Genomic DNA, 19,644 nt, shown 5'->3' on the forward strand with positions numbered 1-19,644 from the left:
TTAATGCCTTAACTAATCTCACCTTCCTGGAATGAGATGTGCTCACTGTACTGTAAGAAATAAGATGTATTAAAATACGGCAACAAAATCCTTTTGAATATGTGTGGTTCTCAGTCCTAACATAGGATTTGTCTGGATGTATAAAGCCTCATCAGGACAGCTGTGCTATTGTCAAGGAGGCATTCTTTACAATTAATTGCATTATTGTATGTGCAGTCACATGACACCTTTTGGCAATTGTCACAATCACTTGTTCCAACAAACTGAATAAGAAACAGGCCTACTGTATTATTTTTGCCTTGTGATAAGATCACGAGCACCAGGGTGCTTTTTAAACTCCACTAAATCCTGGGACTTGCAATCTGATCATGAAGCAGAAATAATGTTGTATGCCTGTATCTCAGCATACAGATATTTTCTCTTGTTGAATCCATTCCTCTTTCGGAATGGGCCTTCCCTTTGCTGGAAACCCAGGCAAAACATTAAAATGAAAATAAAATATATTGGTTATAATAACTAAAATGTAAATAATTAAATATCTTGCATATATGTGTTATCTTTTATATATGTATGTATATATATGTATATATATATGTAAATATCTTTTATATATGTATTTTCAGCTATCTCTCATATAACACACAGGACAAGAAAAGGAAGATCATAAACATATATTCTACAGCTTAAGAAATGCAAAATGGTCATTGGTGTTACTCATGTGGTATCTTACCAGTGAGGAACAGGAACTGGGGCTGTATCAATCACAGTGAGAGAAAAAGCAAAACATGCTAAATTTGTACATGTAGCATTTCTGAGAATAAGAAATCCCAGAGTCTTTAATAACAAAAAAAAAAAAAAAAAAAAAAATCTGTATTTCTCTTTTGCTTTGCAATTTGGTTGTTTTAATTAAAACTAAGGAAAATTTTACATAACTACTTAGTCTCATGTGCTTTTCTTTTGCAGTGCAGTGACTACAGTAACACACCTTGCTGCAGCTTGAAAATATAAACCAAGTCCTGTGTAATTTCTAAGAAAACTAGGGGCAAAAGCACCAAACAGTAATAGAAACATGAAATTAACACTCAATAATAAATTGAATCTTTATGTACTCACTCTAATGCATATTTTATTTTACACATTTTTTGTTGGAAAGCAAATTCACTTGCTACCTGTAAATACCTTTTTGTCATTAAAAGATTTGGGTTTTCTGAATTCTTTTATGAGCTTTCTGAAATGTATTTTAAATCACGGAGCGTGAGCTTTTTTGTGCCTGTAATCTGTGAGAGTACTGCACCTTTACTCCAGCGGTGAGGCAGGAGGCTGTGCAGAATCAAAGGCAGAAGCACAGCAGGCGAGAAGGCAAGAGGGAGCTGCACCAGGCCTTAGGGGAGAGGGGAAACTTATTTCAAAATTTTGTGTGGTTTACCACAGGCATAGTTGTATGGGCTGAAAAACAAAGCCTCCCCCTGTCCTGGTGACTGTCAGGATCCCTCCCTCCTGGGCATATGAGAGCCCAGCTTCACCTGGGTCCCATGGAGCCAGTTAGGACATTTTCCATTTGCCTCAGCTCACACACACTGAGGATACCCACGGTCACTGTGGAGTCCATGGATGGATTGTTAGGGCAGCACCTCTGTGCTGTGGAGGTGAACCTCTCCCAGGAGAGAGGTCTCTCTGGGAGCTCAGACACCTGCTGTAAGATCTGAGACCTTCATTAACCCCTGGGACAAGCATGCATGCATTAGGCTCATCTACATACAAAGCAGTCGTGCCGCATCTGGGCTCTGGTTCCCTCATTATCTGCTGTGATGTGCTTAGGCAGGAGCATAAAGCAGCTGAAGAAAATGTAGGAAGTGAAAAGAGAAGGGAAAGCTTGAAGGAGAGGGGGAGCTGCAGTGACATGAGTGATTGAAACCAGCTGCTACTGGCTGTGGCAGGAGAGTGGAAGGAACTGATGTTATTTGTTGAAGACACTGATTTGCTGGCATAATGAAAATCATTCACTAATATTGGTCTTCAGAGGTGAATTTACTTTGGGAGTTTTAATTTTTTGTTTGCTTTGTTTTTCCTTGTTCTACCTATATTAAATGTGAAAGCTTCCCATCTATGTAATTAGGCTTTGATTCATCTCACCTCTCAGCAATTATTAAGGTTCATAAATTATAGAGAGACCTTCAGGCAACCAGGTTCCCAAATTAGATACCTCAGCTGAATTAGTTATGATGAATCAGAGCTGAAATGATCCATGTTTAGCAATTGCCAAACATCAGTGCCTGTACCAACTGGCTTCAAAGTGACTTATGGATAAAATCAGAGAAAAAAAAGGAAGTATTGGATGAACAGAAGTGATAATAAAAGCTAATTTTGCTGCTATCAAAATTTTAAGATAGCATGCTTCTTCACCTATAAGGAGAAAAATCTCACTACTCAGAGTACCTAAAGCTGGTGTGTTGAAAGGGATGAGTGCAATACTAAGGGTAAATCTGACTGCTTTTGCTCTCTCAAAGGGACCTCTCCAGCAACATGATTACACACTTACCCATGTTATTTGTTCAAAGATATGAAGTATTTATAAAAGTTGTGAGTTATAAATGAGAATTCCGCTTGAATGTGAAAATGTACTAATTTACTGTGTCTTTTTCCTGAAATTTTTGGTAAGTAAAACCTGAAATATTTACTAGCATAGTACATTAAAATAAATCTTTTTCTCCCATGAAAAATACTAATCAATTTCTAAAGGTGTGTGGAGTATTGATTGCCATTCTGTAAGATGCTGAATGAACTTCTAATTTCTCTTCCTTCAACACATTGAGGGGGCAGGCTAGAATACCAAATTACAGTCATGCAGTTCACTCAGTTTTACTGCTATTCACAAATTATAAGCCTAGGAGCAAGCAAAACATATAAATTAAGAACAAATCACACAAGTACAGACAGGGCACTGGGGCACACAAGGACATCAGTAAGTGGTGACAAATAATTTAGAATATATCCAGAAAATATTTTTGGGGTAGTTTATAAAACTTCTCGAGGCTGAGGATTCAGCCACACTTTGGTTTTTAACCAAGCATTTTAAACAAAGCTTGAATTCTTAAGATTGATTATTTCCTCTTTAATTTGCAAAGAATCACCTTCATTTAAAAGTCCATCTCATCATTTGATTGGATTAAAGGCTGAAAAACAAGCCTAAACCATCTTTTTAAAAAATGTCACTCTGCCGTATGGCTTTTTCTTAAAAAGCTGTCCAAAAGAAGAACTAAATGTTATTTTTAAATTCACACTATTTTTTGTTAAGGAAAAGGAAAAGATCCTGAATTAATCTGAATGATTAATTTGAACAGCTTTTCTGCAACTCATTGTTTGGTGTTTTTCTCTTCTGCTACCCAGTAAAAGCACTGTGAGGAAGTCAACACAGAGCAATACTGAGTTCCTTCCTGCAGACCCCTCTGTGTGCCCAAGGACAGCCAGGTGACCCAAATGTCATCACAGCAAGGGAAAAACAGGTCAGTGCTGTATGACATCCCTACACCATCCCCATTCCAGAAGATCTTTGGTCTCTCATGGCTCCTGTATCCTGTCTGCCTGCCCACATGGATGTCTCAGTTATCACAGCACATGCCAGAAAATTCATGATGGAGTGTTAGTCTGGAGAGCCACACAGCAACCCAAAAGGTAATCCAGATTGGATAAGCAAGCCTTCCCACAGATCCCTGTGGCTGTGTTCACCTCTGCCTGATCCAGCTGCCCATGTACAGGAGTCTGGTGCCATTGGAGATGCCTATAGGTATCCACACCTCTGGACTGTACCCTGCTAATCCTTAAGGCCACAGGCCCCTTGCAGGTCTTGTGTCTTATCAGACAGCTCAAATGGGTGTTTCCAGGACACCTCAATCGTTTTTTGATGGATAACTGAGTCAATTATGCAGCAACTGAGCCAGAACAGTTTCCTTTTAGATTCTTTGTGAAGTTGCCTCGCAGCCCTCAGTTTCGTTATTAGTCACAGAATTAAATGCATCTAATATCAGTATTCTAGTCCATAAGCCAACGCAGGAACAAGGCAGCAATCATAAGACAGGACATTGTTTTAAACCATAGAGGGAGACGTGCTCTGCTGCCATACAAACTTCAACCAGTGAGGGAAAGTGTAGCTATTTCAATCTGAGAGCACATTAATGTGACAGATTTGGTACTGCCAATGTAATAGTACCACCTGCCTGCCTGTCAAAATGATTGCCTGATCTACATTTCTAGGCGAGAATATGCAGCGCAGAAACAAAGAATGTAAGACAGACATAATGTCACTCCCAAAATCTAACTGGGCTAGAATTAACCAGAACAAAGTGATTCAGTAATAATTCATTTTTTCCAGAAGCACTGCTGACAGGATGACAGGCATTTCATTTCTTGGGATAGAGAGTATATAATCCCCAAAAAAAGAGTTTGAAGTTGGAAATCTTGGGGGGAAAAATGTCTGCTGGCTCAGGTCAGGACAAAAACTAAACCAAATCCTCAACTAAAATTTGAAATTCTTATCAAAAAGAATCTCTCCTGTGTCTTCCTAGAAGTGAAATAGACAATAGAGCAGGGAATAGCTGAGGCAGGAACATCTACTAGGTTCTACGGAAATACAGGAATCTCTGATCCTGGGTTAGGTTCAAAGGGATATCTGCCCTAGCACCTGGAGTTTGCAGCTTGGAATTTAATATTTTCCTATGATAGACATGAGCACTCTTCTGTCTTATTCATAGAGTTATAGGATGGTTTGGGTTGGAAGAAAACTTTAAAGCTTATCTAGACCAATTCCTGCAATAATCAGGGACATCTTCAATTAGATCAGGTTGCTCAGAGTCCTGTCCAACCCAATCTCGAATGTTTCCAGGGATGGGGCATCAACCACATCTCAGGGTAGCCTTGATACAGCCACAACAATAACATTGTTTGTATTGGTTGTGAGACCTGGATAGATGCTCCACACGCATTGGCACATCTGTCAAGAGGATCCCCGCAGTTCTGTCTCTGATACTCTTCAGAAATGCAGAAATCATTGTTCTTCTCCTTTCATCAAAGTAATTTCAAAGTGACACAACCCAAGCGCCTTTTATCCAAGTAGATCACCTGTCTTGGTTATTTTTCTTTTTGGTTCAGTTGTGATGTTTTCCTTTTCTAAAATATGATCAAAGGATGTTTTTTACACACTCTCTTGCCATTGCTGTGAACCAATTCCAAATTATACCAACTGAATAACAGAATATCATGGGGTTTGATTTTCATGTTCCTAGAGCCTCACTGACAGGAATTCAGTTCCTGTCACTCTTCCAATAATTCACACACCTTTCCCTGAAATATCATCTGTGCAGATATTGTACTAAATCCCTTGAAATGCTATTGTCCAGATAAGGTGAAATTTATACAATGCAGTCCAGATATGCCAGCACGGAGTGTCTCCTGCCATGGACTCACTCACATGATTCTGTCATTTTTGCGTCTGTCAGGTATCTACCCTTGGCTTTGAGTATGCCAGCAGTTTCTCCTCTGTTTTTGGATCACAGCTAACCAAATAAGATGTTTCCATGGCTTCTTCTTTTATTTTTTCCAATATAGACAAATTATGCAAAAGATGGAAGTTCTGTCACTGTTTCTGACCTTGCTAGCTTTGCTAATCCTCCAGCACATGCACTCCTGACACTGAATTTGCAGACTGAAGGTCGAGTGGGATGCTGCAGAATGAAGCTTGGCTTTCAGACACTTCAGGAAATGCTTACTGAATATACTCAGTACACAAAGTGCTCTTTCACGGCAGCATCACCATTAGGCTTTTTATAAAGTTGAACACTTTTAAGGCTCTCAGTGCCAGTGCTGGTTTTGTTTGCATGTTTGTAATGTTATACAAACCTTGCTTTTTTGTCTTATGTCTTCCTCTTTTCTGATTCTGATAGCAGAAGCTGCCTTTTATCTCTGCGTGCTCTGGGCTTATTCGTGCTTTCCGTTCTGACTCCTTTGTTGCTCAGAAGACCCTCTGGCCAAGGTTTATAACAACAAGATTTTAAATCACTCTGCTGTGAGCAGCTGAGCTTAGCACCCAGGGAAAGAGACGAAATCCAGTGCAATCAGTTCTTGTGCTTCCCTTAATGGATATCGCATAATTTCAGAATGGCATAACCACAAAGGAAATTCAGGCTAAATGTACCTCCCTGCAACACAATCTTCCAGTAAAAAAGCTCAGTGCGGTAAACAATCATAGGATCATTTCAACTCAATATAGTCAGGAATTTTTCCAGAAGTTAGTTTCTTTAAGACCTATCATCTAAAAAAAGGCTTGTTTGCATAATTAAAATTTGCTAACTACAAAATCCCTCATTTCATATACGTCATTTACAAATCATGACATTTACACATTTTACAGATACCTGGAAATGACTGAGCTTCTAGGTGCAAATGAAAGAATTTTTCAACCTAGGAGGAACCTCTTCTACATGTATATATGCAAAATAAAAGGAGTTAATTAAGTGGGTGGATGTATATATAAATGTCCACCCATCCCAGGGTATTGCTTTTCCATGTTAATTTCTGAAAAAATAGACAAAATATTTCACTGTTTTACACAGATCTTTATTTTGTTCCCTCGTTTCTACATCATATCAACACTTTTTTTTTCTGGCTGAAGTGGAATAAATAAACATGTTTGCTTGCCTGGGAGTTACTGTAGCCTTAAGCTTAGCAGGCAGAAGTAGAATACTTCATTCATATGTTTCCAAAAGTGGGAAGTGAGTTAAGAAACAGAAAAGCGATTATATTTTTGGATAGGAATAAAAACCATCTATGTTGATAGAGAAGATAGGATGTGTGCTGAATACACATCTTAATTAGCTGCCATAAAGCATGTTCTTTTCCTTCACAATATGTCAAAGCTACAGGCCAGTAACACCAGGTGACTCTGAACTACAACCCCTGAGCTGTGGTGAAGGGCTTTGGGAGTGTCATGCTTTCACAATTCAGGCCAGCCAGGAAAAATTCTCAAATACTCAAATGGTTGAATTGTTCTTCTTGATGAGAAATCTTTAGGCTTAACTTTTCCTTCTGATTTTGGTCTTCTAGTCTATAACAATCCTAAAATACTTATATTTGCTTATTCTATTCCATGAATGTGAGCATCTTCTTCAACTGACTTTTTCAAGCACTTTCTTTCTTACTTTTTTGCTAAAGAACTCATACTACACTCCACCCTTTCCTACATCTTGAAAAATAAAACTCAAATCAGCTACTCCCCACTTCCTTACCAGCCGATGGTGAATACAATCAGTAAGACCACATAAACATCCTCACAAGGTTTGTGAAAACAAAAACTTATGCCAGCTCTGACTACTGCATAGAAGAGTGACATGAAGGGAACCACTGGTGACTGTGGCCACTACCAGCAGGGTTGTTACCAGGGACTGAAAGGACATGAGCTGCCACCAAAAGCTTAAGTGAAGCCTCCTTCGATTTAATATATCACAACATGCCCCTTATATGCACTAGGAACTCTTTTCTTAAAATTTCATCTCTGATTGCTCCATGTCCCTTCCAACTGAAGTAATCTCTTCTAGTCTAGTCTATCTCCTTTTTATTTTGGCACAGGAACTAATAACTGCTTCTATTATTTTTGAATGGTGTATTTCAAAATGTGATATTTCCAAATGATTGCACCATATCCTGTCCAGCAGTTGTTCCCAAATAAAGAATAATGGAGCCAATAGAAATGGGGGTCCAAATTCATACTTGCTGTGGCTAAATCCTACTTCCTTGCAAACTTATGGTGCAATAATGTGACACTGTTGCTGGGCAATTAACCCTTTAAAAGCACATGAAACCTATTATTACTTCCCCTCTCTTTGTTCAAATTAGTCAAACCTGTAAACTCTGCTCTCTGACTGCTTGTTAACTTCACACAGGAAAGATTTTATCTTGCATGACTTCAGGGGTTTACAATGCAGATGTCTATGAAATGGTCACTTTGCTCTCTCTTTATAGTCAATGAGTTGTACAATTTACCTAATTCTCAAGAAGACATCCAAAGCAGGCCTAGTGAGTCATGTCCCAAAATCATCTGTTGACTACATTGGCTATAAAGACAGACAAGGCACGACTGGCTCAGATCCTCAACTTTGAAGATGACCAAAGAGAGGTAAAATTAATTCATTGCTTATAGATATGAAGAGCTGAATACAAGGCAAGACATCAGAGGTCTCCTGTGTACTTATTATATAGTGCCATGTATATATTGTATAGTGCCATGGATCTCTGCCTGAGATCCTTCCAGCTTATTCCTGTCTGGAATGCTGCCACTGCAGTATGTCTAACCTGAGGAGCGCCCAGACACTGTTGCAGCTCTCTCCAGGTCTGGCTGCCTGTGTGCCAAATGTTGCAGTGATTCAATATTCTGCTGGCCAGAGCCAGGGAACTTGACCCCAGATCATCGCATGCTCACAGAAGACCCATTTGGCAACACTTCCACTCTTATACCCTGACACCAATTTTCACTCTCTCATTTGAAATAAGGAGTTTTCTAGCTCCATAGCAAATGAATTCTGATGCCACAAACAAAGGGTTAAATTATTTTTTTGTGCTACCCCAGGTTTAGCTAAACATGTAAGTATATTATTGATGGAGTATTTCATTGCTCTTTTTCAGTAAACTGTAAAATCAATTTCTTAAATAGGTGCTGATTGTCTAATGGGAGTATATTTGTTCTTTATTAGAGTTTTTGATATTAAATACTGTGGAGAGCATAAAGATAAAATTGTAGATGAAAAGTTTACCATGCCATATCATGGGGTTCATTGCATGTTATTGGCAGAGGTATTAGTCCTGTTGTTGACATATGGATATGTATTTCATGTTTGTCCTTCCCTTCAGTAAAATCCATCCTGGAAAGCAGCAGACAGCAGTGATTCTTATATCTCTATGGATTGATGGATTATTTGTTCCAAACTGTATTTCTAAGCAAGAGCCTGTTTTTAAGTTGTGGTGGGCTGACCCTGGCACACATCAAAGCTGCTTTATCACTCCCCTTCTCAGCTGGGCAGGGTGACACCAGACAGCCACTATTATCATGTGCAAAACAAGTTTGATTTGGGGAAATTACCTGAATTTATTGCAAATCAAACCAGAGTAGGATAACGAGAAGTAAACCCAAATCTTAAAAACACCTTCCCCTGATCCCTCCTTTCCAGGCTCAACTTTACCCCCAATTTTCTCTCCCTCCTCCCCTCAGGGGAAGGAGGCTGTACTCAGTTCAGCACATGTTGTCTAACAGCTCCTTCCTTCTCGGGGTGAGGACTCCTCACACTCCTTCTCTGCTCCAGCATATGGTTCCTCCCACAGAAGGCAGTCTTCCATGGGTCCTTCCCATGGGCTGCAGCTCTTCACAAATTGCTCCAGCATGGATCCCTTCCATGCAGTGCAATCCTTCACGAACAGGCTGATCCTGTGTGGATCCCCTGTGAGATCCAAAGTCCCGCCAGCAAAACCTTCTCCAGCATGGGCTCTTCTCTCCACAGGGCCACAGGGCCACAGGTTTCTGCTAAGAGCCTGCTCCAACATAGGCTTTCCACAGGGTCACAGTCTCCTCTGGGCATCCGCCTGCCGTGGCATGAGATCTTCCAGGGGCTGCAATGGATATCTGCTCCACAATGGACCTTCACGGGCTACAGGGGTCAGTCAGCTGCTTCAACATGGGCAAGGGAATCTCTGTTCTGGCACCTGGAGCACCTCCTCCCCCTCCCTTCTTCACTGACTTTGGTGTCTGCAGGGCTGTTTTGCATATTTTAATTCTTCTCTCTGCTGTTGTTCTTCCATTTCTCCCCCCCCCTCCTTAAATACTGTTATCCCAGAATTGCTACCACTGTTGCTGATGGGCTCAGCCTTGATAACTGGCAGGTCCATCTTGGAGCTGGCTGGTATTGGCTTTGTCAGACACGGAGGAAACTTCTGGCAGCTTCTCACACAAGGCACCCCTGTAGCACTCCCACGGCTAAATTCTTGCCACACAAACTCAAGACACAGGTGCTGGGATCTTGACATAAAAGGATCTTTCAATGGCTCTCAGCTACTTGTCACAGCTCTCCACTCCATGGCATTGCCACTTGGTGAACAGTAAAAGCCTTGCTCTGAAACACAGCACAAAGTGATTAAAATCTGAGTTGCACAGCTTGTGCTGCACATGTTCTTCCATCAATACTTTGGGACAGATATTAACATAGAACCAAAACAACAAGTCTGAAATGAATGCATGCCTCAATCAGTTTGTTATGATGCTGGGAAATATGTTGGTTTTTCCATGCTACAGGAGAGATCTGCAGGTGGTTTCTGCTTCAGGTTCACTGCAGCATTTCTGGTTGAGAGACCAGATCTCTGTGGAATCACAAGCCCACCCATGCTGTGCATTAATTGTGTTTCTATAGTAACTTCTTACAACTTATTCACATCTTGCTGTGTAACAGATGGGAACACGTGATATATGATATATAAGAAGGCAGTGTGACAGCAGAAAATATTGAGGAGATGTTTCTAACATAAAATTGGTATCTATACACTACAGATACATTAAAATTATAATAAAATAATGGAAAAGAATGAAAAGTGGTCGGAAGAAAGGGAAGAGAGGAAAGACTATTTCAATGTTCTTTGTTCTGAATTTTCTTTCCCCACAGGTGTGACCTGGCTGGCGTCCATCATCATTGTGTTTTCATAGGTTAGCATGTTTTATTTTGTTCCATACAAAAAGAAGCCCTTCAAGCATCAGAGTTAAGGAATCATATACATAAGAATGTTGCAATTGACAATCAATATTTTTTTCAATAGTATTCACTAATACCATCTGCTGGAATCGAGCATTTGTCATTGAAATCCTCTCCTCATTCCAGGTGGAAATTCCAAACAATGCTCTGTGTGTGTGACTTCCTTTGTTGAAGATTCAATTCAAACTAAATCAATTCTGCCAGAGGAATTCTAGTTAACCATTGGTGAGGAGTAAGTATTGCTCAAAATATTTTACCTTGTGTACATTCAGAAATTGACAAAACCAGCAAATGCGTGTCTGCTATTCATCTCCCTCCCCCAGGGAGTCAGTTTATCTAATCTTCATATAATATATATAGGTTAAGGGAAAGGATCTTTAACTCATTTGGTCTGTATCACCTATTTCAGGATACATCTTTGACGTGAGGTGTTTCTCCCAGGATTGGAAGTCTTTGGTGGGAGAAAGCCAGAACAGTCTATGCAATGTGTAAATCTATATTAATCTTGTAGGATTTAAGTAATATATGAGCTCTGCAGAGAGGTGAATGTCTCTTTGTGCATATAAAGTCACTACTCAGGACTGCAAGACCTGAGCAGTGTTATTACTATATTTTAAGGCACTAAAAGTCAAGTGAAACTTCCTGTGTAAGCAACAGAGCCCAGACTGAAATAAGAATTAAATAATGAAGCTCTCAGAACGATCCTTGAAAGCAGTCAATTCAGTTTTCATTGCACCAGGTTTTATGAAGCATAGGCATCCTGGCAGCATGGGCAAGCACATACTTATGAGGAGTATTTATGGCTCTGAGGCACTTGTAAGGAGGAACAAGGCCCCGTTATTACCTATGTTTTCACAACCACCTTAGCTATATATTGACTTTATTGCATATGAGTTGCTGATCTGTTATAAGCAGAAGAACCAAGCTCTTAGAGAGAGAATAAAGAAAAGCTTTCAGCAAACTTTTAATTTGTTTCAATATTTCATAAAGATAAGAAGCTCTAGTTCATAAATCATTCTGAAGTGTCATCAAAGGGGTTTGGAACAATGAGGAAGATCTAGAAATGGAGAAAAACGAGTGTGTGGGAAAATCAATGAAAATGAGGAGCCTGAAGAGTTAACATTTCACAGCTGAGATGGTGAGACTGAGTGTGTGCTTCAGGCCCACCCAGACTCCAAAATATGATGGATATATTTGAACTACCATAAAAGCAGGACATGAATAATAAGGTCATTTTACTGTGGCAATGAGCCCAGTTGTGTAGTTTTGAATCTTCACAGCACAGACTTCGGCATGGGATTCTGCCTCAAGGTATCTATATTTCCATTTAGGTACCAAAAGATTTTCTCAGATAGTGACACGGTCGACCTACTTTCCAGTAGTGACCAACTCAGTGGGTGCCTTAATTCGGTAGACACTGTCCTACTTGTCCTGCACATTCCCTGGAGCCTCCTGGGTTCAGCATGTGCCTGGTGACAGCAGAGCAGGAGTCCAGGGGCAGAGGAGCTAGAGCAGCTTGATGTTTGTATCAGCAGTTTATCTGCCTGTATCTGTGCAGGTGAAGTTGGGTCTGGCTGTTGGAGGTGCTATAGGAAATGCCCTACCTCAGACACACCAGGACTCTGCGCACAACCACGCTAGCACAATGGATGGGAAAAGCCAGGGGAGGAGCAAAGCAGTCCCACTGCTGGTACTGTGTGGAAACCTAGGGCACAGGGAATATTTCTCTGTCTGCTCTGGGGTGCCCTCATTCCCAGGGGAGCACTGACTTTGACCCTCATTCGTGGAGAAAGTTTCCTAGACTTCAAGATAGACTAGAATCCACAAAAGTGTGAAATAGATTGTAGAGAGTAGTGTAGGTGTATCACTTGGTGAGAAATTTAGGGTTTGGGGATTTTTAGTATGTTGTGGATGGAAGCAAGATGGAGGGCACAGGGTGTCATCCTGGGTTTTTTCTTCATGCTTCTTCTTCCTTCTTCATGGGTTTGGGTGGCATTTTGTATATGGGCAGAAAAGCCTGCATTGCGGGCTCTTTGAGATCAGTTATTTGGTTTAAAGGGAAAATAATCTAGATGTCAGTTCTCAATTGGATAGTTTAGTCTTAAAAGACCTCGTAACAAGAGATTGTCAGCTGTTTTGTGCCTTGGTGATGAAGAGCTGCCAAACTCACAGTAGTGAGACTGTTTTACTGATAAGAAATAATCAACACCCGAGTCCGAACATGAACTGCCATCTCAAGTACCTTCAATCCAGACCCAGAGAAACCACAACTGGTACCACCACAGTATTGCAGAGAGGTGATGAAATACTGGGGCAAAAGTTTAAGGCCAGCACCCCAGAAAGGCTGCTGTGCCAGCTAAAATATGTGTTGCCCCTGCAAGCAGATCTGCAGGCAGCTAGCAATCATCCAGACTTCATGTGCCTGCCTTGAAGAGGCAATTTCCTCCCGTGCAGCCTCTCCTGACATACAAACTGCTGCACCTCAGCAGCAAACCATGTGCATTGCACTAGCTAAAGAGTGGGGATAAGATGGAAAACCAGTCTTGACTACTCCACTGTAGGCACTTCATCCTTTCCTCTCCTTGACAAAATCTTCACTTAAAACTCACTTTCTCTTGAACTTTGGGATAAAGTAGAAATTGAGCTTTATCCAGCCTTGTCTGCCCACCCAAATTTGATTTATAATGACAGAATGACACTTTTCCATATTAATTTTCAATCTGTTCCAACAGATTAATATTTAAAGTATGCCATTAATAAAAATTAACAATTTAATTCAAATTTTTATGTTTTGGGTTTCCATGTGTAGTAACCGAACTGCCTATTACTGTGAAAGAAGACAAAAGCTATCCTTTTTTCTGACTAAAATATCTCAAACATCAAAGTGTCATGGTACATTCTTAAAAGCGATTTGATCTTTTCAAAACTGCTATTTTTTTCTTTAATTTGTACATCCTGATGGCCCTGTCCTCCTCTGATAAGTTGAAAAAAATGCAAGACAGATTGTTAAAAAGCAATAAAGGAAAAATTATGCAAATAGAGATTACAGAATCACAGAACCAAAGAGAAATTGAAGCTGGAAGGCACCTCTGGAGATCTAATCCCGAATATGAACTCAAGTTGGAGCAACTAGCAGGTCTTCCAGGATTATGTCCATCTTGGTTTTGAGTATATTTCAAGAATGAAGATGTCACAACATGTATGGGTTGCCTCTTCCAGTGTTTGACAATCATATAGTAAAGAGTTTTTATTTTGCTTACATTTAAACAGAATTTCCTGTATTTAAATTTGTGCTCCTGTCCTGGCATTGAGCATGACAAAGAGAAGTCTGCCTCTCTCTTCTTTGCTCCTCCCCAACAGGAATTGAAACACGTTTTTAAGATCCTCACTGAGACTTCTCCAGGATGAGCTGTCCCTGCTCTCTCATCCTCCTCCTGCATGTCAGGTGCTTCTGGCCCTGAAGGATCTTCATGGACACCTTCCTTAGTGACACCTCAGAACGTACGTCTGTCCTATGCTGGGGAGCCCTGATACGGACCCAGCACTCCAGATGTGCCTCTCCAGGGCTGCGCAGAGATGAATGATCACTTCTCGTGACCTTGTGGAAGCACTCTTCCTACCTCAGCCCAGGAAGCTTTGCTGGTTTTTACTGCAAAGACACTTTGCTGGCTATGAACTTATTAGCTCTCCACAAGGACTCAAGTCCTTCAGAGCTGCCTGCCAGTGGGTGGGTCCCCAGTGTGTACTGGTACACGGCATCATTCCTCCAAACAGAGCAAGGGATTGGCTTTTTCCTTTGTGGAACCGTGTGAAGTCCTTGTTAGCCCATCTCTCCAGCCTGTGAAAGTCCCCCTGAATGGCAACACAACCAACTGGTGCATCCTCCTCACTGTTTTGTGTCTTTTGCAAACTCTGTCCCATTGTCCAGGTCACTGTTGAAGACACTAGACAGTGCTGGATCCAGTACCATCCCCTGGATTACTTTACTAATGACTGGCTTCCAAACTGGCCTGTTTGCCTCTCAACCTCCGAACAGCTCAGTTTTCAGTCCACCTTAGTGTTCATTTATCTAGCTCATATTTCATCAGATTTTCTATGGGACCTTTTGGGAGACAGTGCCAAAAGACTTTCTTAACTTGAGAGACACAGCATCCACTGCTCACCCTTCATCCACCAAAGCAGTCAAGTCATTCAAGAAGGCTATCAAGTTAAAAACATGCCAACTGCTCCCAGTCATCTATTTGTCCTCTATATATGTTTGGGAATGGTTTACAGGATTACTTGATCTGTCACCTTTCCAAGTTCCAAGGCGAAGCTGACTGATCTGAGGTTCCCCAGATCCTCTTTCTTGACTTTCCAAACACAGAAAGTGACATTTTCTTTTTTTCAGTCTCAGAGTTTCTCCTTATTTGACACAGCAAAGTTTCTTAGCATATAAAATATCTGAGGAGTTGAAAAGATTTGTTGGGCTTTTTTGCCTCTAATGTCTGTAATTCTTTATAATTATTTTCATGGCTATTTGCTTAATTTTGAATTAAAATAAAATAAAAGAAAATCAGAACAAACAGCTGTGCCTAGACAAATATTGTTCAGATAATTGCTCACCATGAAGAACTGAAAGGAGAATTGCTTTTGTGCTGTGCTAAACATTTTTACTCTGTTGTTACTGGGATCTGTTTAACAAGCAAATATAAAAAAAAACTAAAGTTAGCTTTACAACATAATTTTTTGACAGAACACAATGATGAATAAAATAATTTCATTTCATGTCCCTCAGAGCTAGTATGTAATCAATGACAAATGAAACTCAGGGGCAGGAACTGAAGGTGAACACTGAAAATCCCAAGTGCAGTTCAATTGTCTGCAATGCAGGGAAGTTTTTTAAGGTCATTATCTGCCTGATAGCAGCAGAGAACATTCCCTTGTACCTTTTATCAGCCAACAACTGAGCAACAAACACTTCAGTCTTAGAAATCCTAACAGGAGATAATCTAACTCAGAGCCAGATCTTTCGAAAGGTAATCTTTTATGTTATCTTCCTACTTGAAACACAAGATAAAATGGATCAGGCAGGACTGGCTGCAATGATACAGAAGATGATGTATTTTAAAACAGGGACTTTCAAACTGTTGCAGAAATCCGAATTAATCAGCATTTTCAGTGTTTAGTATTTTACAATAAGTGTGTGCCCTTAGGATAGTTCTAAAATACTGTGCATTATTCACTGTTTGTCCAGGATAAAAACACTTGGTTTTTCTGCTCTGAACAAAGGCTGTTCAGGAGGCACACTGTAATTTCAACAAAGGTAATCTCAGGTCAACACATGAATAATGGAACAGAAAGTAAAGTTAGACACTTTCCTATCTGCATAAATCTATAAAAAGTACTTCAGTATGATAGATGGTGGTGATGGTGGACTGAATGTAGAATTGTCTCTGTATTCAAACACATTACATTACATTACATTATTTATCAAAAGAGAGTCTCTTAATTCTAAAAACAAGGCTGCACCAAAACATATTCATGGCTTGAGCTACTCTCATTATTCCATTCATTAGAAATCTATAATATCAACACTTTCTGAAAGGTCAAACAAGACGATTTCTTCATTGGCATGAGTAGTATTTCAGTGTTACTCGTTCTGCAGCCTAAAAATGTACCAAAACCAAGGACCAAAATACCCATCACATGTAAGATAAAATACTGTAATGCTGGTTGTGCACATTAGTTGAAAATCAATTTTTTATGTAATGCCTTCATTTATAATTTGAAACTCATTAATAAAAGCAAAGGTGAAAGCAGGGCAAGTATTTCCTACAAGACACCCCTCCCTCCTTGAAAAAGATAGGAATACCCAAAAATGTTCTGGGAATTTTCTCTGCACCTTAACCCAGAGTTTTAGGGATTGCAACCAGCCCTACACTTCCTGAAGCACAGTGTAACTGTAATGTCTGTAATAGTACTATTTTATAACCTCACTGCAAGTCAAGACAGAAAACTAAAGAGTTCAATGTGAAAAAGGAAGATGTTCTACTCTTTCAAGGTTAAACATTTTTTCAATGCTCCCTGCCATTCGCTGTCTTCTCTCCATCTGTGTTTTATTCCTGTACTATTTTTCAGCTCTGTTCCGTGTGCACTGATAATAGCATTGTGTAAATTAACGAAATGATGCCTTTCAGAAGCTGACATTTTAGTTACTTTTGCTTTGTTTCTGCTACCACACAGAGAAAGGGGCAAGGGAATGACAATGGAGGAATTGGAGAGTAAATAATCTCGTTTGTAAAGGTTCACCAAGCAGCACAGCACAAAGGAATTAACAAAATGTTCATGGCAGCTCTTTAGCTCTTTAATCACTTCTCTAACATGTGGGAGACTTTCACTGCAAAGGAAAAGGTATCTCAAGAGAGGAGTTCACTTTTACTAGAGATATTTTTGCCCTTATTGATACCACTATTAAAGGTAACAGCTGTCCTTGGATTTTATTTCCGCTCAACAATTAATGTCTCTCATTTACTCCCAGGGCCCACACCTTTGTTACAAGAGCCTCCACACTGACTGCCTGGAGCAAATCTACCATATACTCCTTCAGAGACCCTTTGGCATTTAAAAAATGCCCCCAGGGTTTGTGGCATCAATTACAAGTCACTGCTGACCTTGGTCCTAACTCGTATTTCCCCCATCATATCCTGTGATGGCCTCATAAAACCCCAGGTAACAAGCTCCTGCTGCAGTCCCTCAGCACCCACAATGACCCTGGTGGTCCCTGTGCGACAATACACATGAAACTGAGAAAAGGAAGAGAGAAGATCTGGGTGCTTCAAACAGCTCCAGGCACTGGACAAAGCACCATCTGTCATTCTGCAGTGACAGATGCATACAACAACCAAGGAATCGTGCCACCAAAACTGACACCAGGCACAATTTTAGGATCCGGCATTTCCCCATGCTTTGGGAGCATGGCTAAGGGTTATCCAAGCCCTACTAGGCAGGGAAATTATTTGCTAAGGAAGTGGCATAAGCAATAAAACAAGACTTCAGGCACAGCCTGTAAAGCTTTAATCAGCAGCAGTTGGATGAACAAGGAGAGTTCACGCTGTACCTATTCAAAGGGAAGCAGAGCTGTGACTGCAGCGTGACATCCCTGTGGACCTCCAGGGTTCAAGGTAGCTTTGCTACATCTGATCCCTCCCCACATGACTCTGCTGCCCAGAAAAGATCCAGCTACCCAGGAACTTCTTGCAGTCTTGCTTTAAAACACAACATTAAACTTAAATCACTGGAGGCACTTGAAGTAAGAAAAAAATCAAGAGATGAGAGGAAACTAAACTTAAATTTTTTAAAAATGGCATATATAGATGAAACTATACACAATTTGAATGCAAAAGAGTTATTGAATGCTGCACTTATCAGTATTTATTGTGATGGGGAAAAGCATTAATGCCATAAATCTTAAAAATCACCATATATAGCCACTCAGAATCCAACTCTTTTTTCACTCTGACAGCCACTGAGAGGATTACATCAGAGTAAAGTGCTCTTTGCCACATCAGACAAATGTTCTCTGACACTTTTGTTACAAAACACTTATTAAAAGGGAAGGAGTCTCTCAGCTTCACTTTTCAATGCTAGGTGATCCTTGATGAGATAGAGTTTCTCAGATGTATAGGATGAAGTAGGAGCTGTGAGACTATGAAAGCCAAAAGGGACACAGACCCAAAAGTGTGGCTTGTGATGGCAAAAGTGTTTTAACTGAAACATTTCTCACATTTCTGCTACCATTTCCCCTCTGTGAATCAGTTCTGCACCTTGGATAAGAAAGCAGACAAATAAAGAAACATCCTCCTATTGCTGACTAGTGTAAAATTGGCCCTCAACTCTCTAAAATCAGCTCCACTGAACATGAGAGAAATGTTGTCCCAGAACAGAAATATCCAAAAAGAGCTGAGATCATACACTGAATGAGTCTCCAGTGCTTCATACCTACAAGGAAGTCTGTAGTCTTTGGGTGTATAGAACTCCTCTGCTCTGATTTCCTGGGACTTTTTAGTACCACTTGTTTAAATCAGTTTTGGGCACATAGACAAGATGGTAAACAACATGGTGCTAACAAATAGCTTTAAAAGCATGAAGAATATAAGAGATACATTTAATATGAAAATACTAAGAAATCATTTCATCCTCCCCACACATTATTCTTCATCTGTAGCTCTGAAAGCCATTACTAATGACATTTTTAACACAAAACTTTTTTTAAATTCAAGCATTCATTTCTTATATCACAATTAAAATGAGTATTCAAACAAGATCCTTGGAAAAAAGATCTCTTTGAAAGGAAATATGTATTATAGTATATATTTTTTATTAGTATTCATAATTATATTCTCTAATGAAGACACAGCTTCCAAGAGGCAATTTTTATCTATGCATACTTTTGAGATTTTAGGCTTGTATTTTCCATCAATAGCCCTAAAAACTATGACACCTATAACAAAGATTGCATTGCATAAGAAAACAGAGCCTTTGATAATAGCCAGTTTTAATTTAGGATGTGACACACTAAGCACTTACACGAAATGAGCACAAGCAACAGAGAGCAGGAGATTATTATAGGCCTGTGCAATGTATGGTAACTTCAGGTATAGAATTAATGCCATCAGAAGGACAGCCTAGAAACTTCTGCTGCACATCTGGGTCTGAGGAAGAAGTGGAAATTTCTGACATTTCTAAAGAAGCATATGGACTTTGGCCCATCTTTAACCGTTCATAAAAGTTAAAACAGTGCTTGTTGATTTTTACTGCTTCATCCTTGCACTTACAATCACCAGTTCACACTCAGTAAAAATGAGATTCACTGTTTTCTGTTTGA

Source organism: Ammospiza nelsoni, chromosome 2 (genome assembly GCF_027579445.1).
Source record: "Ammospiza nelsoni isolate bAmmNel1 chromosome 2, bAmmNel1.pri, whole genome shotgun sequence".
NCBI classification, from domain to species: domain Eukaryota; kingdom Metazoa; phylum Chordata; class Aves; order Passeriformes; family Passerellidae; genus Ammospiza; species Ammospiza nelsoni.